This window comes from Muntiacus reevesi, chromosome 2 (genome assembly GCF_963930625.1).
Source record: "Muntiacus reevesi chromosome 2, mMunRee1.1, whole genome shotgun sequence".
Classification (NCBI taxonomy): domain Eukaryota; kingdom Metazoa; phylum Chordata; class Mammalia; order Artiodactyla; family Cervidae; genus Muntiacus; species Muntiacus reevesi.
In genome coordinates this window covers 82,737,337-82,759,265 of record NC_089250.1, presented here as the reverse complement: position 1 = coordinate 82,759,265, position 21,929 = coordinate 82,737,337, and the positions used below count along the sequence as shown (strand labels likewise).

General features: G+C 37.1%; 1 pseudogene; it reads left to right on the top strand.

Annotated features, from left to right (window-relative positions):
- Positions 1 to 10,241: 10,241 nt before the first annotated feature.
- Positions 10,242 to 10,357, top strand: LOC136162350 (U6atac minor spliceosomal RNA; annotated as a pseudogene).
- Positions 10,358 to 21,929: the final 11,572 nt, after the last annotated feature.

Genomic DNA, 21,929 nt, shown 5'->3' with positions numbered 1-21,929 from the left:
ATTAAGTGGAAAAGCCATAAACATCTAATAAACAATGATATAAGAGTTTAAATTTGATGGCTACATTTTGTCAAATATTTACTACTTACAGGTAATCAGGGTGTTAGGGCTTTTTAAAGGCCTAGGACACTGAATGACTTACATAGACAAAATAGTATCAGGGATCTCTGTGCTATGATAGTATTCCTCAGAAATGTGGAAGTGCTGGTACTATTTTCTTTTCAAAGTAAATCTATGATCATATCTTGATACCCAAAGCCAGGAATGTAAGCAGATATCTATAAAGAAATAGGAGCAGAAAGCTGGAAATGGTTCTTAATCCAACTTCTTTTTTTTTCCTACCATGTGTGGCAATGTGAATCAAAAGAGTTCATTAAAAAAGAAAAATCTCAGCAAGCATTCTGATAACAGTTCATGCTACAGCTTTTTCATGTTACTAGAGGGAAATTGAAAAGAATTTGAACTACATAGTTAAAAAATTGAGTTTCTTTTGTGGCTGTACTCTGATTTTATTATTATATTTTTCTTTTGTAGTTGAAAAATAATCCTAGATTCTATCTTACATTCCAATTCCCAACCAGCAGCATTCTGTATTTAAAATGCCACTTGCGCACTGTTATAAAAAACAATCTCATATATTAAACCATCTGTATAAAAATATTTGATGATATATATCACCATCTAACTATTGTAAACTGATCAAAATTTTGGTATCAGTATTATGAGTTTTATTAGACAGAAAGTGACAGATGTTTTTACATATTGAAAGTCAAATGTTAAAATATATAGTACAATAAAAACCTTAGTTAGCACTACATTGTATTATATTGTTGCAGTACAGTTGTATAACTTCATGTTTATTAACACATGGTTTATTAAACAAATTTAATAAATGGCAAGTAGCAGCTGCTGTAGCTACTCTAGTGACTCAGTTGATAACCCTCTTCTTTAGCATATGATGTGGACAGAATTGCAGCCTACAGTATTACACAGATATAACAACTTCTCTGAATGTGCCATGTATTACTTTTCACTAAGGACACATGGTATTTTAAAATGACATAGCTAAAAAGATTCAAGCCATGATCACCAAAATTCTTTTTATCTCTCTAAACTACTTTAATCGCCTGATAATTCAACTGGTGAAAGTCATCTAAATGCTTTAATCTTTTGTTTTATTGTTTGGGTTTGTTAATGGATGAGCTGAAAAAAGGAGGCAGCCAGTAAATCTGTCAGCATCAGAGTAGAGAATAATCAAGAGTTCATCAAAATGTGTTAACAGAGTAAGAAGCCAGAAAAAGGAGAAAAAATAAAGAGGGAAAGTCACACCCTCTCTGGAAGATGACATACATTCACATCACACTACTACCGATAAACTATGAGGAATATTTATTCCAATAGAATAAAACCCAGGGGAGAGAAGAACACCGTCACTTCATAGCAAATAGAAGGAGAAAAAGTGGAAACAATGACATATTTTACTTTCTTGGGCTCCAAAATCACTGTGGACAGTGACTGCAGTCACAAAATTAAAAAATGCTTACTCCTTGGAAGAAAAGCAATGACAAATCTAGACATCATATTAAAAGCAGAGACATCACTTTGCAAACAAAGGTCTGTATAGTCAAAGATATGGTTTTTCCAGTAGTCATGTATGGATGTGAGAGTTGGACCATAAAGAAGGCTGAGCGCCAAGAAATTGATTCTTTCGAACTGTGGTGTTGGAGAAGATTCTTGAGAGTCCCTTAGACTACAGGGAGATTAAACCTAAGGAAATCAAGTCTGAATATTCATTGGAAAGACTGATGTTGAGGCTGAAGCTCCTCTACTTTGGCAACCTGATGTGAAGAGCCAACTCATTGGAAAAGACCCTGATGATGGGAAAGACTGAGGGCAAATGAGAATGGGGCGACAGAGGATGAAATTGGTGGATGGCATCACTGACTCAATGGACATGAGTTTGAGCAAACTCCGGGAGATGGTGCAGGACAGGGAAGCCTAGTGTGCTGTAATCCATAGCGTCACAAAGAGTCTAACATGACTTAGCGACAGAACAACAAGAGAAACTTGCAGGCTTCCCTAGTTGCTCAGTGGTAAAGAGGCCGCATGCCAATGCAGGAGACTTGGTTCAATCCCAGGGTCAGGAAGAGCACCGGGAAAAGGAAATGGCGACCCACTCCAGCATTCTTGCCTGGGAAATCCCATGGACAGAGAAGACTGGCAGTCTATAGTCCATAGAATCGCCAAAGAGTTGGACATGACTTAGTGACTGAACAACAACATATATTTATATATATATATATATATATATTATAAGCATTAATATCAAATTTTTATTAATTCTATAATTAATATGCAAAATATAAATTTTTAAGTAACTTTAGTTTACTTAGCAATTTTTGATTTTGTAAAAAAAAACTAAAACCTTAAATTAGCAAATCATTGTGGGGTAAATGAATTAAAGAGCAGCAATACCAAAGAATTCTTTATATAGTAGTCAACCCTTATAAGTGATATGTTAAGTATATTTTATTTATTGCATTCTGTTTTTTTCTTTTTATTATTTTCCTTCTATTGCTTTATAATTTTCCTGTGATATAATTTTTAGCTTTCATCTTCTGTCTCTAGAGTGTATTTACAGGGCATTTTTCATTTTATTAATAATTACATTTTCAGAAGTATTTATTATTTGGAGCTTTTATATTTTAGAGTCAAATGTAAAACATGCTTTATATTACAACTAATTAGGTAAATATCAAGTTTTTCCTCAATCCCTATTGCTTTCATCCCACCTGTTACTTTTTAATGTTTTATTCATAGTATATTATTCATATAATTTTGGAGAAATTTACATTCACCTTTTCTTTACAGTAATATTTATGAGTTATTTTATCTCATTTCTAGTTTAAATTAATTAAGTACACATAGACCACCTTTTTATACCCTGGCTTTCTCATTCTTACATATACTTGTTAAATTATTTTTGGTAAGGTTAAAAGACCATTCTATAGCTTTATACATTTAAAAATTGTGATTTAACTCTTGAATGTTAATCTTTTTCTAAACTTTATTAGTGTGGCTCTACTAATTTTAAGAAATGGTTTCATCAAAAACTGAAACTATCACTTTTTTTTTTTAGGTTTACACAAAAAATAGCAATTTATTACCTCACCAATTTTCATACCCTATTTTCCTTCTTTAACAAATTTCTCCTTTAAAACAAATCTTTACAAGTTTCTTCAAAAAGGATCTTTAAATAATAAGATTTATGCAAAAAGTGTTTGTTTCTGAAAGATAGTGTGCTTCTGCACAGGTTCTAGTTGAGGGACAATTTTCTCTCATACTTCAAAGTTATCTCCCATTGTCTTCTGGCTGCCTTTGTTATTGCCCTTATTATTCTTGTTTTTTAACAGGAATTTATCACCCGATTGCTCTTTCTTTGTAGGCATTCAGCTCTTCATCTTGGTGATTTTTAGAATCTTCTCTTTGATTTGATCTATCTTCTGAGTTTTATCGTTATGTCTCTGGGTATAGATCTGTGTTTGTTATGCCTGCTTGCAAACCATCAAGCTTTCTGAAACTGAGGACCTATGTTTTCATCAATACCAGAACAGTGTCCGTTGTTTTGTATTTTAAAAATTCCACCTATTCCATTCTCTTCATCCTCTTATTTTTGCTCATGTACATGTTTTATATGTATGTTTTGCATTTTATATCAAAATATTTATTTCTCAGTTTCCTATCCTAATTTTACTCTCCTTCACATTTCTCATCTATTGTCTCTATCTCTTATCTTAGGTTTTCTTTTTTTCAGATGTGTCATCCAGTTTACTCGCTCCTCATCTTGTATATTTATTTATTTAGGGCCTTCATTACTGCCCACAGGCTTTCTCTAGTTGTGGTGAAAGTGGGCTTCCCTTTCTTGCAGTGTGTGGACTTCTCATTTCTGTGACTTCTCTTCCTGAGGAGCACAGACCCTAGAGCTTCAACTCTTGTGATGTATAGGCTTAATTGCTTTGGGGCATGTGGAAACTTCCTGGACCAGGGATCGAACCCCTGCCCCCTGCATTGGCAGGTAGATTCTTAATCACTAGACCACCAGGGAAGTCCTTACTTCCTTATCTTTGGCTTATCCCATCCACTGAATGATTTAAAGTTAGTTCTTACATTTTTAATTTCTTAAAGTTCTATTTGATTTTAATCAAATATGCCAGATCACATTGATAGATATTTATTTTTCATCATAATTTTTATTTTCTTTTTTTATAGTTTATTTTAGCAACAAAAAAGTCCTTCTTATCTATGATAGTATCTTTTGCTAATTTTGATGATCACTTTTTCTCTTGTGTATTTAAAGATGTTTGATTATTAGTTTATGTTTCTTGCCATCTTATTAAAGGAATTTTGAGGTGTCTGCAATTAAAATGCACCCCCTAAAGAAGACTTTAGTTTTCTTGTGCTAATATCCTAATAACGCTTAAAGAAAAGTGAAAGTGTTAGTTGATCAGTCATGTCTGACTCTTTGTGACCTCATGGACTATAGCCCACCAGACTCCTCTGTCCATGGAATTCTCCAGGCAAAAATACTGGAGTAGGCTGCTACTCCCTTCATCAGGAAAAGCATTTAAATATGGGGACAATTAAAATGTATGTTTTAAGTTGAACTTTTTCTGGCCACAAGACATTTTCTTGCTACAAGACTTTTTCTTGCCCTAAATTCAACTAAGAGTAAGCTTTTCTTTAGAGATTTTCAAATGAAAATTTTTCTACTCTATAAAGGCCAAGATAATTATAGCTCACACTATTGCCCTTTGTAGAGTTTTGTGGGTTTTTTTTTTTCTTTTTTAAATCAGTCCACTGTGAATGTGGACTCTCAGTGTTTCCAACAGGAATGAGCAAATGTGTCATAATAACCGCAAGATTCTCTTTGCCCCAATGGAGTTAAAGTTTATCACTTCTGAATAATTTCTTTTCTTTCACATCACCTCAGGTATGTATTTAGGAAGATGAATCTGCCTCTGACAGTATATCTAGGTGTATTCCCCAAAAAGAAGTCTCTCTGATCATTTAGTATACAGTATTTTTAAAATAGTAAATTAATTTAGTTGTTAGTATGCAAAACTACTCCCATATTTTTCTCTTTATTTATCTCCTAATTATTGACTTCACGCTTTACTAGGTTTATCAAGATGAGTCTATTTCATTAAACTGTCGTTCAACATGAATTGGTAAGATAAAGTTTGGAAAGAATTTTTTTAACTCCAAATAAGAGTAGTTTTTACAGGCTTAAAGAAGACAGAAGTTTACCTCTGTTATGTAACATAGGCATTCTAAGACAGGTATGCTGGCTTCAATATCATCAGGGACCTAGGATTCTCCAGACCAGATTTCTACTTCACAGTCCAAGATGGACATGTTAGCTTCAACTATCACATTGGAATTAAACTCAACAGAAAAAGATAACATTGGGGCCCTGCCTTTGTCATAGGATATATACACTAACTCTACTCATATGACATTGGCCATGACCAGAAAACTGTCACATTACAACACTTAGCCTCAAGGTGTTAGAAAATGCCAGCTTTATGCTAGCTAATCTTGTGCCTAATTTATATTCAAATATCCTATTAGTGAAGAATAATACATAGAAACTAGGGAAGAACCATCACTTTCACTCCCAAATAAGCAATTCCAAAGTTGTCCCCAATTGCTGTACCCAACTTCAAGTCCAAGATGTCTAGGGATGTTCATTTCTTTCCATCGAGCTAGGATTTGACTTTTGATGGGCTAGTTATTTATATAACTGTGGAAAAACATAAGAGCAATAATCATAAAATTTTCCAAATATTAAGCAATTAACAGGTGGTGGTACAGTAAGTTCTTAAGCTTGTCCAACTGGCAGCCCCTGATTCAACTTTCTGAGGAAAACTCCTTTGCATTCTGTAGTCACAGTTTCTGTTCTTGGGAGGTTGTCCCCTGTCCAATAGCCTCCAAGGCCCCACCTGAATATGCCCTTAGAGTTTTCAGAGCTACAGATGGTGCAGATTAGGGAGCCCTTTCAAAAGCAGTAAAGTAATTAGCTTCCAACTAATAAAAATAAATGGGAAAAAAATTTAAAAAAAAAAAGCAGGTTGAGTTTAAACTTTGAATTTTCACAAATTTTGTGATTTTTTTTCCTTTCCTTTTTTTTTTTTTTCCCTAACAATAATGCCCCATTAGAAGACTTTGATGTGTTTGCTTGGTTTCATGTACAAGAAAACATAGCCAAATGTTTTTGCCTAGACATAGTTTTTAACCCTAAAAGCTGATTTCATATATACTGGCTCCTGAACCCTTCTCTTGCATGTGTACTAAGTCACTTCAGCCATGTCTGACTCTTTGCAAACCTATGGACTATAGCCCACCAAGTTCCTCTGTCCATGGGATTGTCCAGGCAAGAATACTGGAGTGGGTTGCCATGACCTCCACCGGGGTATCTTCCCGACCCAGGGATCAAACCTCCAATTTCTGCAGCTCCTATTTTGTGGATTCTTTACCACCAAGCCACCAGGGATGCCCCAAACCTTTCTCATCTCACATTTGTGTTTTTTGTTTTTGTTTTTGATTTTTTTTTCCCAAAGAAGCTGCATCCCTTAGTTACAAAACAGTAGTCTTGGGTAGAAAGACGAAACACTAACTTTGTCTCTCCCTTTGGGAGATTGCATAAGGGGAAAGAATCTCTTAACCAGTGAAGGTACCTACCTGCTGCTGCAAATTGCAACTAGACAGCAACTAGGAAGAAGGGAGGAGTAGAGAATATTTTCTGCTGTCTCTTCCCTTAAGGTTTCAAGGACTGTATATGTCACTTCCACTTCATTGTATCAGATAGAACATATTCATATGACCATACTCATCTTTAACGGAGCCAGTCAAAATGTCACTTTATTTCTGGCCACCATATGCCAAAAGGAAGCTTGGGGGTTTTACTACAATGTAAGTGAGGAGAAAAACATTTAAAGAGCAGTATCTGCCCTCAGATGACTTCTTTATTTTTAATCCAAATAAGAGATTGGGTCATGGACTGATGCCTGAGTTCAAGCCCTAGATCTGCTATTTCTAGTAACCTCTGTCAAGTTTTGTTTCAAATAAGGATAATGTTATTGCCCTATGCTTCGGAGTTGTCATATGGATAACATAATGTTAACAAAATGCTGTACAAGGTACCTAGAATAGTCAAATTCACAGATTCAGAAAATACATTGGCAGATGCCAGGGGCTGAGGTGAGGAGGTAGGGAGGAATGGGGATTTAGTGTTAAATGGGGAGATGGTTTCAGTTAAGGAAAGTAAAAATTTGGAAGATGGATGATGGCAAGAGTTGAGCAATGTGAATATCCTTAATGCCATTGAACTGCACAGTTAAATATGGCTAAAATCATGTTTTATATTATGTGTCTTTTACCACCACCACAGAAAACATTAAAAAAATTATATCAGCAGAGTGTCTAGCACTAACTACAGAGCTCTAGGAATATTTTTTATTTATTTTTATTTAATTGGAGGCTAATTACTTTACAATATTGTGGTGGTTTTAGCCCTACATTCACATGAATCACCCATGGGTGTACATGTGTTCCGCATCCAGACCCTCCTTTCTACCTCCCTCCCCATTCCATCTCTCAGGGTCATCCCAGTGCACCAGCCCTGAGCACCCTGCCTCATGCATTGAACCTGGACAGGTGATCTATTTCACATATGACAATATACTTATTTCAATGCTATTCTCTCAAATCATCCCACCCTCGCCTTCTCCCACAGAGTCCAACAATCTGTTCTTTACATCTGTGTCTCTTTTGCTGTCTCACATATAGGGTCATCGTTACCATCTTTCTAAATTCCATATATATGCGTTAATATACTGTGTTGGTGTTTTTCTTTCTGACTTACTTCTCTCTGTATAATAGGCTCCAGTTTCATCCGCCTCATTAGAACTGATTCAAATGCATTCTTTTTAGTAGCTGAGTAATATTCCATGCTTTCTTATTCATTCACCTGCTGATGGACATCTAGGTTGCTTCCATGTCCTGGTTATTGTAAACAGTGCTGTGATGAACATTGGGGTGCACGTGTCTCTTTCAATTCTGGTTTCCTTGGTGTGTATGCCCAGCAGTGGGATTGCTGGGTCATATGGCAGTTCTATTTCCAGCTTTTTAAGGAGTCTCCACACTGTTCTCCATAGTGGCTATACTAGTTTGCACTCCCACCAACAGTGTAAGAGGGTTCCCTTTTCTCCACACCCTCTCCAGCATTTATTGTTTGTAGATTTTTTGATAGCAGCCATTCTGACCAGCGTAAGATGGTACCTCATTGGGGTTTTGATTTTCATTTCTCTGATAATGAGTAATGTTGAGCATATATTCATGTGTTTGTTAGCTATTTGTATATCTTCTTTGAAGAAATGTCTGTTTAATTCTTTGGCCTATTTTTTAATTGGGTGGCTTATTTTTCTGGAATTGAGCTACAGGAGCTGCTTGTATATTTTTGAGATTAATCCTTTGTCAGTTGCTTAATTTGCAATTATTTTCTCCCATTCTGAAGGCTGTCTTTTCACCTTGCTTATAGTTTCCTTCGTTGTGCAAAAGCTTTTAAGTTTAATTAGGTCCCATTTATTTATTTTTGTTTTTATTTTCATTACTCTGGGAGGTGGGTCATAGAGGATCCTGCTATGATTTATGTCAGAGAATGTTTTGACAAAGGAGGCAAGTATATACAATGAAGAAAAGACAATCTCTTTAACAAGTGGTGCTGGGAAAACTGGTCAACCACTTGTAAAAGAATGAAACTAGAACACTTTCTAATACTATACACAAAAATAAACTCAAAATGAATTAAAGATCTAAATGTAGGACCAGAAACCATAAAACTCCTAGAAGAAAACATACTAGAAATATTAGGTAATTAAGCTAATTACGATGCCTATAATAATGATAATTATTGCATGATTTGTCCCATATCCTTTAGATTTACTTTAAGATACAGTGGGATGAAGCTGAAAATAACATTTCCTGTCAATCCCCTATATCTATATAACCAGTAACTACTATGTACCAGGTGCTGTTTTAGTCACTGAGTTGAAGCAGTGAAGAAAACAAAGATCCTGTGCTAATGGAACTTCTGACAGTCATCTCTATTGAGCCTCATTTCCAATGGGATGACACCCCCGTCCTCTGGGTAGATATAGTAAATGAAAAACTATAATTTTCTAGCATGCATTGCTATCAAAGACTTCCCTGAAGTCACATGCCTGCCTTTTCTCAAGGAACTGTACTCCCAGAATAAACCAACAGTTTACCTGATTCTTCCCTTAGTTATCTAAAGGGCCTCTTATTCTTTGCCTGGATTTAAAATTATTTTCATAGGTTAGAAACACAAGTGAGTGCTCACCCTGTATTTTTAAGCCTGATACTATATGGTGAAGAAGGTATTCAACATCCTCCTACCTTTTTCAGGTAGACTTAAAGTGCACTTTGTGATCAAATCTTGGAAGATTATTTTCAGTCTATATCTGTTTGCCTTATAAATACTGTTGAATCACCCAAGGTTTTACCAGTAAGTGTTTTGCCAGTCTTTACTTTCTATAGTTTTAAAATTTTGTCTCCCTCCAGAAGAATTTTAATTCAAATTTTAGAGAAAACAATGTGACTCCATTAAAAAGACACCATTTGAATCAGATTGCCATCATTTTTGGATAAAATATTAAATATGTTAAAATCTTGACTGCTCATTTGACTTGATTTTCTTCCTGTAATATTTTAGCATGTCTCATTTTGTTTTTTAACATCATGAAGAAATTCTAGCCAAACTTACTTATGCAGCAGCCTTAACATGTAGGTAATTTTATCATTTAGTTGAAACATTCTTTCCAAAATATGACAATATGTTTCTTAATATACCCACTATATTATATTCATATTATTAAATTTATAACTTAATTAAAAGCTTACCTAACCTCTAAAATATAGAGTTTTTAGATTATTTCTGACTTCAAGCACATTTTTAAAATGAGAATATTGTCTATTGATGGTATGACTTTATGTAATAAAAAATAATTATGTGATATTTACTTGAGTCTTGCAACCCAAAGTCTCATTCCCAAGGATATCAGGACCAAAATAAATTAGACCAATAATCACTATGAATCTAGGGATCATCCTGTAACATTGAACAAAAGACAAAAAACAAACTTGCTCTAAAATTAGATTCAGTGTTGTGTGAAAGGAGAATGTTGTCACTCCCCTTGACAAGGATGGAAAAGGCCTGAAAATATGCATATGACTAAGGCATTGCCACCTACTATGTGACATCTAACCACTGTTTTTATTGGGGTTGACATATACACATCACTATATATAAAATAGAAAACTAATTAGAACCTACTGTATAGCACAGGGAACTTTACTCAATACTCTTAATGATCTAGATAGGAAAATAATCCGAAAGAGAGTTGATATATATATATGCATAACTGATTTCATTTTGCTATACACATGAAACTAACACAACGTTGTAAATCAACTGTACTCCATAAAAATATATATACCAGAACACACTCAACAGTTAAATAAATGAGAAATGAACCTTTAAAAAGTAAAAATAAATGAAATAAAATTAAATTTTAAATAAAATGCAAAATAATAGTTTATAAAGGGTGTTAGTTATCTACAGAATTGTGACTTATTTTATAGATGTAGAATACTTCTTTTACCTTGAGTAAAAAATGCAAAAGCAAATGTTCAAGGTGTGTGTCTTTTGAAAAGATTGGCTTTGAGGAATTTTAATCACTAAAATCTATATCTCAAGCTGAAACACAAGCAATATTTCCCCATTGGGAAATAGGAAGATTCATATTGTAATACTTAGTAATTTTTATCAAAAGAGCTGGAATCCAAGCCCCCTTAACTGTCTGTTTGTACATCTTTTAGCTGTTAGGAAAAAAAAGGAAAGAATAGAACATAATCAAGAATTCTATTTTTATGCAGTTATATTCATTATATCTCTTAAATATTCAAGAGGGCATGCCGAGTAAGCAGAGGGATATATGAATTGGAAATTCTGTGGTGAGCTCAGGTGTGAAGACACAAATTTAGGAGATATTGGCATGTGTATGATATTTATGACCTGTGGACTAAAAATAGATCACCTAGGAAAAAGTAAAGATAGCAAAAAATTTGACTGTACTTTAGATTAAACTTATTTTGTTGAACACATTTATCTCTGTTTTCTTTTAAAGCCCCACTAAATAAGGGTAATGTAATTAAAATTCTTTCTCTCTACCAAGACAACACTATCAAGAGATAAACAGCAAGTGGCAAGTGCAAGTGTGGTCAATAACTTTTGGAAGATAGCACATGAAAGAGGTAGGAGGCTGGGAAACTGGATACTAAGTTTCGCAAGGGTGAGGTCAATAAGAACAATTTATTCCTCTAGAAAACTCTAGGAAAAATATCACAAAAATCATTTACTACAAAATTTACAGGTGAGTCAGCAAGTTGAAATAGGAAGACTGTTGAAATTCTCCTGAATCAAAGAGCAACTAGAACTTCACATCCTGGGACTTCCCTGGAGTTCCAGTAGTTAAGACACCGTGATTCCACTGCAGGGGCACAGTGGGGAACTAAGCTCCTGCTAGCCATGGGGCTTGGCCAAAATAAAATAAGTGACTGGCAAGTTGTTAAAATACAATTAAAAAAAAATTAACTTCACAACACTTCCTCAGCCTGTTCTAGAAAAGTTTAACTAAGAAGCCACATGAATTAGAAAGGGCTTGGTTAGTACACATACCATCTTGCATTTCAGAAGGTGAGAAGCTAGAAAATCCCTCTGCTAGACTTTTTTGCAGCGGAGGTTCATAGTAAAGGCCAAAACTGTCCTGCTTCTTCACCTCTGATGACACACATAGACGGAAGAAGTTAGTGATTTCCCAAGGCTGCTAACTAGCTTGCATGTCCAGTCACTGGCTGTGTGAATGCCACGTTTGCCCAGGAGGTACAGATGGTTCTAGAATCAACAGTGAGGTGGCCTCTTGATTCCTGCTTCTTGACATTGCAATAAGGTCTCTGGGCTCTGTTTTCCTGATCCCAGGATTAGGTTAGAGAGTTTAGTCCTGGGGTCAACAGGGCCAGTGATAAACCCCTGATTTCTAACCTTCTTAAAAGTAACAGATATCATGCATCTTTTCACAGACTAGTTCTGGAGTGTTTTCCTAGGGATCATTTTTGAGAACCTTACCTGGAACTACTTCTCCAATCTCCCCAATGTATTTTTCTAAACAAAATTTTTTTCTGTGTTAAATTCCTTCAGTTTAAAAAGGCCAGAGAAATTTCCCTTACAGATAAAGTAGTTGGAAAGATGCCATACTTCAAAGAGGAGGTTTACAGAATGTTGAGATATAGGATGGTCAGACTCCCATTCTTACCCTATTGGCTCCATTTCTTTCCAAGTATAATAGAAAACTGCAAAACCCTCTTTACTACTAATGCACAGGCATACAAACATTGTGTGTATACACACACACACACACACACACACACACACACACACACACACACTCAGAGTTATGTTTGTTTTCTGACAGAGTACACTACAGTTTCCCAGTTGATGATCCATGCATATGTACAGAATCCAACTGGCTTTTAGTAACCTATCTTTAAGCATGAATTGACAAACAAAAATGATCAAATATTTGAGCGAGCCTTCTACATTGTAAGGCTTCCCATGTGGCACAGTGGTAAAGAATCCACCTGCCGATGCAAAAAGACACAAGAGACAGAAGTTCAATCCCTAAGTCACGAAGATCCCCTGGAGGAGGAAATGGCAACCCACGCCAGTATACTTGCTTGGAGAACCCAATGAACAGAGGAGCCGGGTGGACTACAGTTCGTGCGGTCACAAAGAATCAGACATGACTGACTATGCACAAACATCACCATCTACATGTAAGACAGAGATTTTAAAAAAAATTAGAGAAGAAAGAGAGAAAGGAAGGAAGCGGGGAGGGAGAGAAGAAAGACATGGTGTGTGATTCAGAAGAATATTTCAAAAATAACTAGGGGACTTGCCTGATGGTCCAGTGTTTGGGGGACTGCCTCGCAATGCAAGGAGCACAGGTTCAGTTTCTGGTCAGGAACTGGGTTCCCACATGCTGCAGAGCAGCTCAGCCCTCATGCCACGACCGCTGAGCCTGCACTCTCCGGATGCTATGTGCCACAACTAGAGAGTCCATGTGTGGGAATGAAAGATCCCGCTTGATGCAAGGAAGATCGTGTGTGCGGCAACTAAGACCTGATGCAGCCAAACAAATAAATAATTGTAAAAAACTATAATTAATTACTGCTGTACTGAAGAGCAGAGGTATCATCCAGATAACTGATGTTTCGAGTAGGCTTTCAAAAGAAGCAGCCGTCAACACTCTGAAGGAGCAACCACTAACTGAAGAAGAAATTTAAGAAAGCGTGTCATAAAATTTGGAGCAGAGATTTCCGTGTTGGCCAAAACACATTTTCTTTTCCTTCTGGGCACATACTAGAGCACATTTCCCAGAGCCCTTGCAATTCCTGGCGACTGTGCCTTAGACCCACAGCGGCATGTGGCCTGGGAATCAGCCCCTATAAAAACCATCCGTGCTTCCATCCATGCTCTCTCTGGGCCCTTTTTTCCTGAACGGTGACATCCAGAATGGGTCCCTGCATGAATGTGTGCAGCAGAGCCGTCTCTCACCACTGTTTGGACTTGATGCAAACAAGGACTAAATAAATCCATTTGATTTTGTGGTTGATATTTTATAGCAGTTAGCTTAACCCAACTGATTCGGAAGTCAAGTAAAATGATCAACGAGACTACCCTTCCAAATTAAGCTGACAGAGAAAGTGAAGCAAGTCTCAATGTTTGGGTGCACTGCAGGAAGGCAAACTATTATAACATTAGTCTCTTTTCTTCACCTAATTGCATCCCCTATGTGTATCTTCCCCTTTATTAGACTCACTTTAAGAAGGAGTTCACAGATATACAAGCACCACAGGGTACCTTATTCCCTTCATTCAAGTGCTGTGTTCTGAAAGCGGTATGCATGCTAGCAGCAGATTCTTCTGAGGACAGTGACTCCTGGAATATCAAAAGGCACTTAGAATGAAACAGCCAGCTGCAATCATTGCCAACTGTCAGATTCTGTTACAAAAGCTGTTCCAGCAATCTTGCAAGGCAGAGCCTGACCTCAGCATAAAGCACCTGCCCATGCTGACCAGATAGCATAATAAGGAAGGCAGAACATTGTGGAAACGTGTGTGCCTATGTTTGTGCAAGCTTGCAAACACGCTCAACAACTGCCTCTCTAGCCCTCCCAGTACACGAAGTATTGAATTTAACTCAGGTTAAATTTATATATAACAACACAGAAGATGTTCCAGGTTGTTTTCCTTGCTCCATCAGTGTTCTCACACTCATCTCAGAAACTTGGCCTGAGAATCAGTTTTCCCCAAAGTAATCCCAAGTACCTTCAGGCAGGGATACCATTTTGCCAGAAATCATCTTCTAAGTCTGAGAAGAGTTAAAACTAAACTTCAGAACTCCTGAATCTTCTTTATTTGATTAAATATTACCATCATCTGCCAAGTACACACACACACACATACATGCACACACCCTGGCAATACAATTATGGTAGAAGGAGAGTAAGTGGAGAATAAAATGGTTTGGCTTTACTGCTTAACAGTAAAGAATCAAGTGCATTCTGATCTTAGTCCTAAATAACAACATGATTATTATCTATTAAACTCAGTGAAACAAAGAAGTCTATGATGATGATTTTGCAAAAGTAGTATGAGGTAATGAGGAACACAGGAGGCTATTTAGACAAATCCAAAATATTGACTGATGTGTCCTAATATTTTCAAGATTCTTCATGTACACAATGGAATGTTACTCAGCTATTAAAAAGAATGCATTTGAATCAGTTCTAATGAGGTGAATGAAACCAGAGCCTATTATACAGAGTGAAGCAAGTCAGAAAGAAAAACACCAATACTGTATATTATCATATATATATACATATATACATATATATATATATATATATATATATGGAATTTAGAAAGATGGTAATGATGACCCTATATGTGAGACAGCAGAAGAGACACAGACATAAAGACCAGACTTTTGGATTCTGTGGGAGAAGGCAAGGAGGGTGGGATGATTTGAGAGAATAGCATTGAAACATGTATGTTACCTATGTGAAAAGGATTACCACTCCAATTTTTTTGCATTAAACAGGGCACTCAAAGTCAGTGCACTGGGACAACCCAGAGGGATGGGGTGGGGAGGGAGGTGGCAGAGGGATTTGGGAAAGAGGAGACATGTACGCCTATGGCTGATTCATGTCGTTGTAGAGCAAAAACCACCACAACATTGTAAAGTAATTAAAATAAATTAAATAATTAAATTAAATTAATTAAATTAAAATAAATTAATAAATTTTAAAAATAAAATAAAATTAAAAACATTCTTCCATAAGAATTATAGGATGATTCAAGATTCATGTTGCTCAGACTGTCTTAGGTTCCATTTCTGAAGTATTTTTAACACCACAATTCTTGTCAAAACTACAGTTACACATATATAGTTAAATGGGTGTTTGAAGAGAAGAGTTAACAGCAAGTCTAAATTATTTTTCTGTAGGAAGAATGACCTCAGAATTACCTCTCTTAGCATTTTTTCCCTGGAAACATAATGTTTTAAGTTAAACGTAGGACATAAGCACTGTCACTAAGAAATGATGTTTATTGTAAAAATGATTCAAATTTGATCAACTGTATTTGGGCTTGCTAGGCTGAGAGTGAGCTATTAAAACCTATTGATGCATAGACCTCAGATTATGTGTGAGGTGGACAACTTTTCATCAAATTGTTCCTTGGGGGACATGAAAACTTTGTTCAAGGATGTTACAAGATACTGGTCCAATGTCGAGTGAGTCTAATCAAATTCAGGACAGTTTCTGCATCAACCCACATGGTTTCATACTTTACAAAGCAACTGATGCTTCGGTGGCCTGTACATTATGTTCTTAAGTATTGTAAGGATACCTTTTGAAGACAGCATTCCTATAACTGTCAGTCATGTTGGGATTCTTGCCCATATCTTTGTACAAAACTAAAGTGAACATGGTGTCAGATTATGGACCACAGTTATGTGAAGGGGAATGCCAAGCCATATCTGCGACTCTCTCCTATGTTATGTAGAGCAGGTGTGAAAGTCATGCACAGTATTTTTTTTTATCTGTGCTATCATTATTTGCTAGAGTAAATGACACAGATGGTTTAAATGTTATAACAACATGTCCAGTAATAAGTATCTTCACATTCTGAGCAATGAATGATATTTCTAATTTAACTTATATATGCAAATGTTTATTCTTGCTAATGATATATAATTTTGGGGGGATTAAAAAATACTACTATAAATGCTCCATGATTTAAAAATGTATTTTCTCTTCATTTTTTACTTTTTATGTCTTTAATAAATACATAACTGCATTTTAAAACACTGTGCAGCAAGCTAGTCTTTTTTAATTCACAAAATTTTGTTTAAGATTATTTCTTCACTTATTACAATTTTGGTTACAGTATGATTTATAAGCAAATTGTATATCATAGTTTTAAAAGATTTATGCATTGCCTTTTAACTATATAAAGATTTTCTTTATTATCTACTTTATTCTTTACATATGACCATGTTAAACCAAGAACTGTATACCCTGAGGTTGATGACAACTACCAGAACTAGCTGGCTTATGCTGGATAAAAATGCTGACCTCTTTTTCAATAGGATTTCTCTGGTGGCTCAGACAATAAAGAACCTGCCCGCAATACACGGGACCCAGGTTAAAACCCTGGTTCAGGAAGATGCCCTGGAGAAGGGAATGGCAATCCACTCCACTATTCTTGCCTGGAAAATTCCATGAACAGAGGATCTTGGGGGACTACAGTCCATGGGATAGCAGTTTGACATGACTGAGAAACTAACACACGTTTGTCAATAGAGGCCAGAAATCTCACTTAAGATGTGGAATCTGCAAACATCGACAGCCATGAAAGAATCCACTGAATTTTAAATGGTGTCCTTTGTCCTCTTTCTCCATTAGTTAAAATTGAAATTAACAAACACCACTATCTCTAGCTTAGTAGGTTAGGGCCATGGTCATCCATAAACTCTCACAAATACACATGTCATACCACTGGGTTCAATGTCACAGAGCATGTGAGCAGAAATGACTGCCCACTTCAGGTTTAATCTTAAAGCTTGCTTTAAATTTTTGTTCTTCCTCTATTCCCACTTTTGAAAGGTTGTTGCTGAACGATAAGACGTCGAGATTCTTGGCCTCCGGAGGAGACGAATTCAATCCGGGGCCAGAGACGAGGCTGGATCGCTCAGAGTTTTTGTGTAGTAAAGTTTTATTAAAGTATAAAGGAGATAGAGAAAGTTTCTGACATAGGCATCTGAAGGGGGCAGAAAGAGTACCCCCTGCTAGTCTTCAGCTATCTGTTATATAGTCACTCGCAGTCTGTTAATGAAAAGAAAGGAATGTCTTTAAGATAATTCATCCCAGGCCAAAAAACGGTTGACTTGAATCTTGTAGAAGGGCAGGTTACCACACAAAATAGTTTCATTTACATAGATTAGGGGAACAATATCTGAATATAACATACTGGTTTGTCAAGTAGTATGAGCCATTTGGTGGGACCAAGTTGAAGACAGAGTCTGGGGTATATTAACATAGCTTAAGACAAATATTTCCATAAGAAAAACATGTATTGGTTAACTCAAGGTTTTGAGAATAGTTAGCGTCAGGTGAAACCAGGTGTCATGGCAACATAGCATTTTAAGAGAAACGTCCTTTTAAATGTGTATAGAGAAGGAAAAACAAAATTCTAGTTTGTTTCCTCCTGCCGATTAAGAGAGATAAAAATGTCTGGCACTTGCAGCCTATTTCCTCCATTTGGAGACCCCTGGCCCTCCTGCCTGTTACCCTCTCATCCCCCCCTTTTCTTTTAGGAGAATTATGTTGCCTAGGGAAAGGGGGCGTCATTCTCGTTCCATAACTTCTTCCGAGCTGACAAGGGGCATTGTCCCTAAATTGGTGAGGCAACATATTCTCCTAATCCTCATACTGAGGATGTCTGATCCAGGGGCCCCAAATAGCAGTCGGAGGAAGCTGCAGTGATAGCAGGAGTTTGAGCAACCATTTGTAACTTAAAAGCTTTCATGTGACTAGAAACAAATCCAATTACACAGTTACAGATGCAGGGAGCAAATAGCAAAAACAAAACAATCAGAATTATTGTAATTAAGATAGCTTTCCACCATGGGGAACTAGTTAACATCTCCCAAAGTAAGGCAATCGAGGCTTCAGGAGTATCCATGACCCCAATCATCTTGTTCATGTGTTTAGTAAAATGAGTAATATTAGTGCTCATATTAGGTATATATGTGCAGCATTGAGTATGAATGATGGCACAAGTTCCTCCTTGTGCAGCTGTCAGAATATCTAAAGCCAATCTGTTTTGTAAAACCACCTTTCTAATTTGTGCTTGTTCAGCATTAAGAACTGAAATAGCTTTTTGAGAATCTTGTAATGCCTGTTGAGTAAAATTAGTCAAAGCATCCACTCGTAGCATAACATCTGTAGTCCCCCAAAAGAGGACAAACACTGCAGCCAAATAATCATACCAGTGAAATACAGACCTTGCCCACCGAGTTTTAAGGTGAAGTAAATTAGCAGGCTTCTCTGGAAGCTCTGAAAATATAAAGCCGTGAGTAAAGTCTAGACCCAGGGTGCATCTCCCTATCCAGCCAGGGGGAAGCCAAGCCCATAAGTAAGAGTCACATATCCAATAAGTCCCGTTTGAAGCAAGCCAGTGTGACTGAGATATCCAACCCCAATTAGTGCCTGGCCAAAGGGAGGACCTGAACTTGGGTTGGAAAACATGGGAATGATTACGTTACATATTTCCTGAGGCAAAAATCCCAATTGTTTCCAATCATTGTAATTAAGTTGTTGGCTAATTTCAGGGGATGGCTCTGTTTGTTCCCAGCATATAGGGGCAGTAGATATTAGACGTCCTTTTTCAGGAGTTAGCAACCTCATCCCATATTTGATAAACGTCAGATAAAAAAACCATCAGATCTAGACCTATTTGTCTTATGTGCAGGAAAATAGTCATTAAACCGAGACAATATATAATCAAAATTAAAAGTCACGTTATGTCCATAGTTAAAGTACAAAGTGCTGCACCAGTCCATTTTAGGGATGTTAGATGTCATCGGACGAAGAAGAGGCATCACATATGATTGTTGTCGAAGGTATCTGCAGACTTGGAGAAAGTCTTTTCCTTGAAGTCAAGATGTCCATCACGGGAAGCCTTCCACTGATGAAGAGGGGAGTGCTCCGCAGACCCAGCAGTTAGACCGATTGTGGAATGCAGCGTAGGAGTGAGCCCAGGACAGGAAGGCATTGTCTTGAGGATCAAACAGCAGACTCAGGATTTCTGGAGTCAACAGAAGTAGGCTCACATAGATTATCAGGCCCATCTGAAAAATAAAAAGTGAGAGCATAGAAAGTAAAGACATAAAATGACATCACTTAGTTCTGGTCAGGGTGCCACCTCTTGGCTCGAGTGTGATGTACCCACGAATCAATCCCTGGCACTTTGACAGCTGTGGGGGAAGAAAGAATAACCTGGTAAGGGCCTTCCCAGAGGGGCTCGAGGGATGGGCCCCCAGACCCCAATGTTTTCATGAGGACCTCGTTTCCTGGCTCAAATAGAGGCTTGCTTGACTCAGAGGCTGTTTCAGGAGTCATCTCCCGGGGTTCTGTTAATGCCTGTTGAAAAGCTAAGAACTGAGTTACATAACTAGTTACTTCCAAGGCTTCAAGGTCTATAACAATGTCTGTGTGTAAGAAAGGCCTTCCATAAATACATTCAAAGGGGGACAGTACCTCCTTTTTGGGGGCAGTTTGAGCCCTCATTAAAGCTATGGGTAGGACTTTAATACAGTTGTCCAGCATCTCTTCAGTTAATTTGCGCAGATGTCTCTTGGTAATGTCATTAGCTTTTTTAATCTTTTCTGAGGATTGGGGTCTCCAGGAACAGTGTAAGTGATACTGTATTTCTAGAGCTTTAGACACCCCCTGAGTTACAGCAGCTTTAAAGGCGAAGCCATTGTCACTCTGAAGGCTCCTTGGCAGCCCAAACCTAGGGATAATTTCATGGATTAAAATCTTTATAACCTCCTTAGCTTGTTCACTACGACAGGGGAATGCCTCAATCCATCCAGTAAAAGCATCCACCCAAACTTGTAAGCAAGAGTATCCATTAGCTTTTGGCATATGAGTAAAATCAATTTCCCAGTCCTCTCCAGGATACTTTCCACTTCGTTGTAATCGAGATTTTGTTAGCTTTTCAGTCTTTGGGTTATTTTTCTGACAAACCTCACACCTTTTGATAATGTTCTTTAAAGTTTTCATTACATTTTTACCTCCAAACAAACAAGAAGCCATTTGGTAAGTACTTTCTGCACCCAAATGAAAACTCTGGTGTAAATCCTTAAGAATTTTCCACTGAGCATTTTCAGGAATTATTAATCGTCCATCCTCGGACTGTAACCATCCTTTATCAGTAATCTTTGCTCCTCTCTATTCATATCTTTCTAATTCTTCCTCAGTATATTGTGGTTTTTCCTATTCCACAGGACCTGTCCAGATCAAAGGCATCTGTAGGGAGGGGGTTTCGTAAAGTCCTGCTTTTTTGGCTTGAGAGTCAGTTAACATATTACCTGCGGCTAATTTACTTCCATCCATACTGTGCCCTTTGCAATGCATAACCGCTACTTGTTTAGGACAATATATAGCATTGAAAAGTCTCTCCATCTCTCTGAAATGCTTAATAGGTTCTCCTGTTGCTGTTTTAAACTGTCTTTCTTTCCATATTGCAACCTGAGCATGTAAAGTCAAATAAGCATACTTAGAATCAGTGTAGATATTTACTCGCTGCCCTTTGCTTAACTCTAGGGCTCGGGTCAGAGCCACAAGCTCTGCAAACTGGTTCCCTGGGGGAGAGATTTTGCTACTAAAACCTGTTCAGCAGTCACCACGGCATAACCTGCTTTATGCTTTCCATCCCGAACAAAAGACCTGCCATCTGTAAATATTTCCATGTCAGGATTGTCTAATGGAGTATCCATTAGATCCTCCCGAGCTGCATAGTTTAAAGTTAAGAATTGGGAACAATCATGATCAGGTGTTTCATTTTCCTTCTTAGGATGGAAAGTGGCAGGATTTAAATTTCCACAAACTTTAAGCTTAGTTACTGGTCCTTCTAACAACAATGACTGATATTTAAGAATTCTACTGTCTGTCATCCAAATATTAACCTTAGAATTTAAGATTCCACTCACATGAGAAGTCAGTACAGTAAGGTTTCGTCCATTAATTATTTTTAAAGCTTCAGGTGCTAATAAAGCCGTGGTCCCAATTACTCTTAGGCAGTGGGGCCACCCACGTGCAATTACATCTAATTCTTTGCTTAGATAAGCAATAGGTTGCTGGTGAGGCCCTTGGGGTTGTGTCAAAACTCCCAAGGCCATACCTTTTCTTTCAGTGACAAACAAGTTAAATTCTGACCCTGTGGGCAAACTCAAAGCCGGAGTTTGCAGGAGAGCAGCCTGAAGAACCTTAAAAGCCTTTTGAGTATCTGGAGACCAAACCAGTTTGTCGGTTTGGGCCTGCTGAGTTTCAGCTATAAGCTTATATAAAGGCCGGGCAAGTTCCCCATAGCCAGGAATCCAAATACGACAGCAGCCTTTGATTCCGCCAAATCCTCTCAACTGTCTGAACGTCATAGTT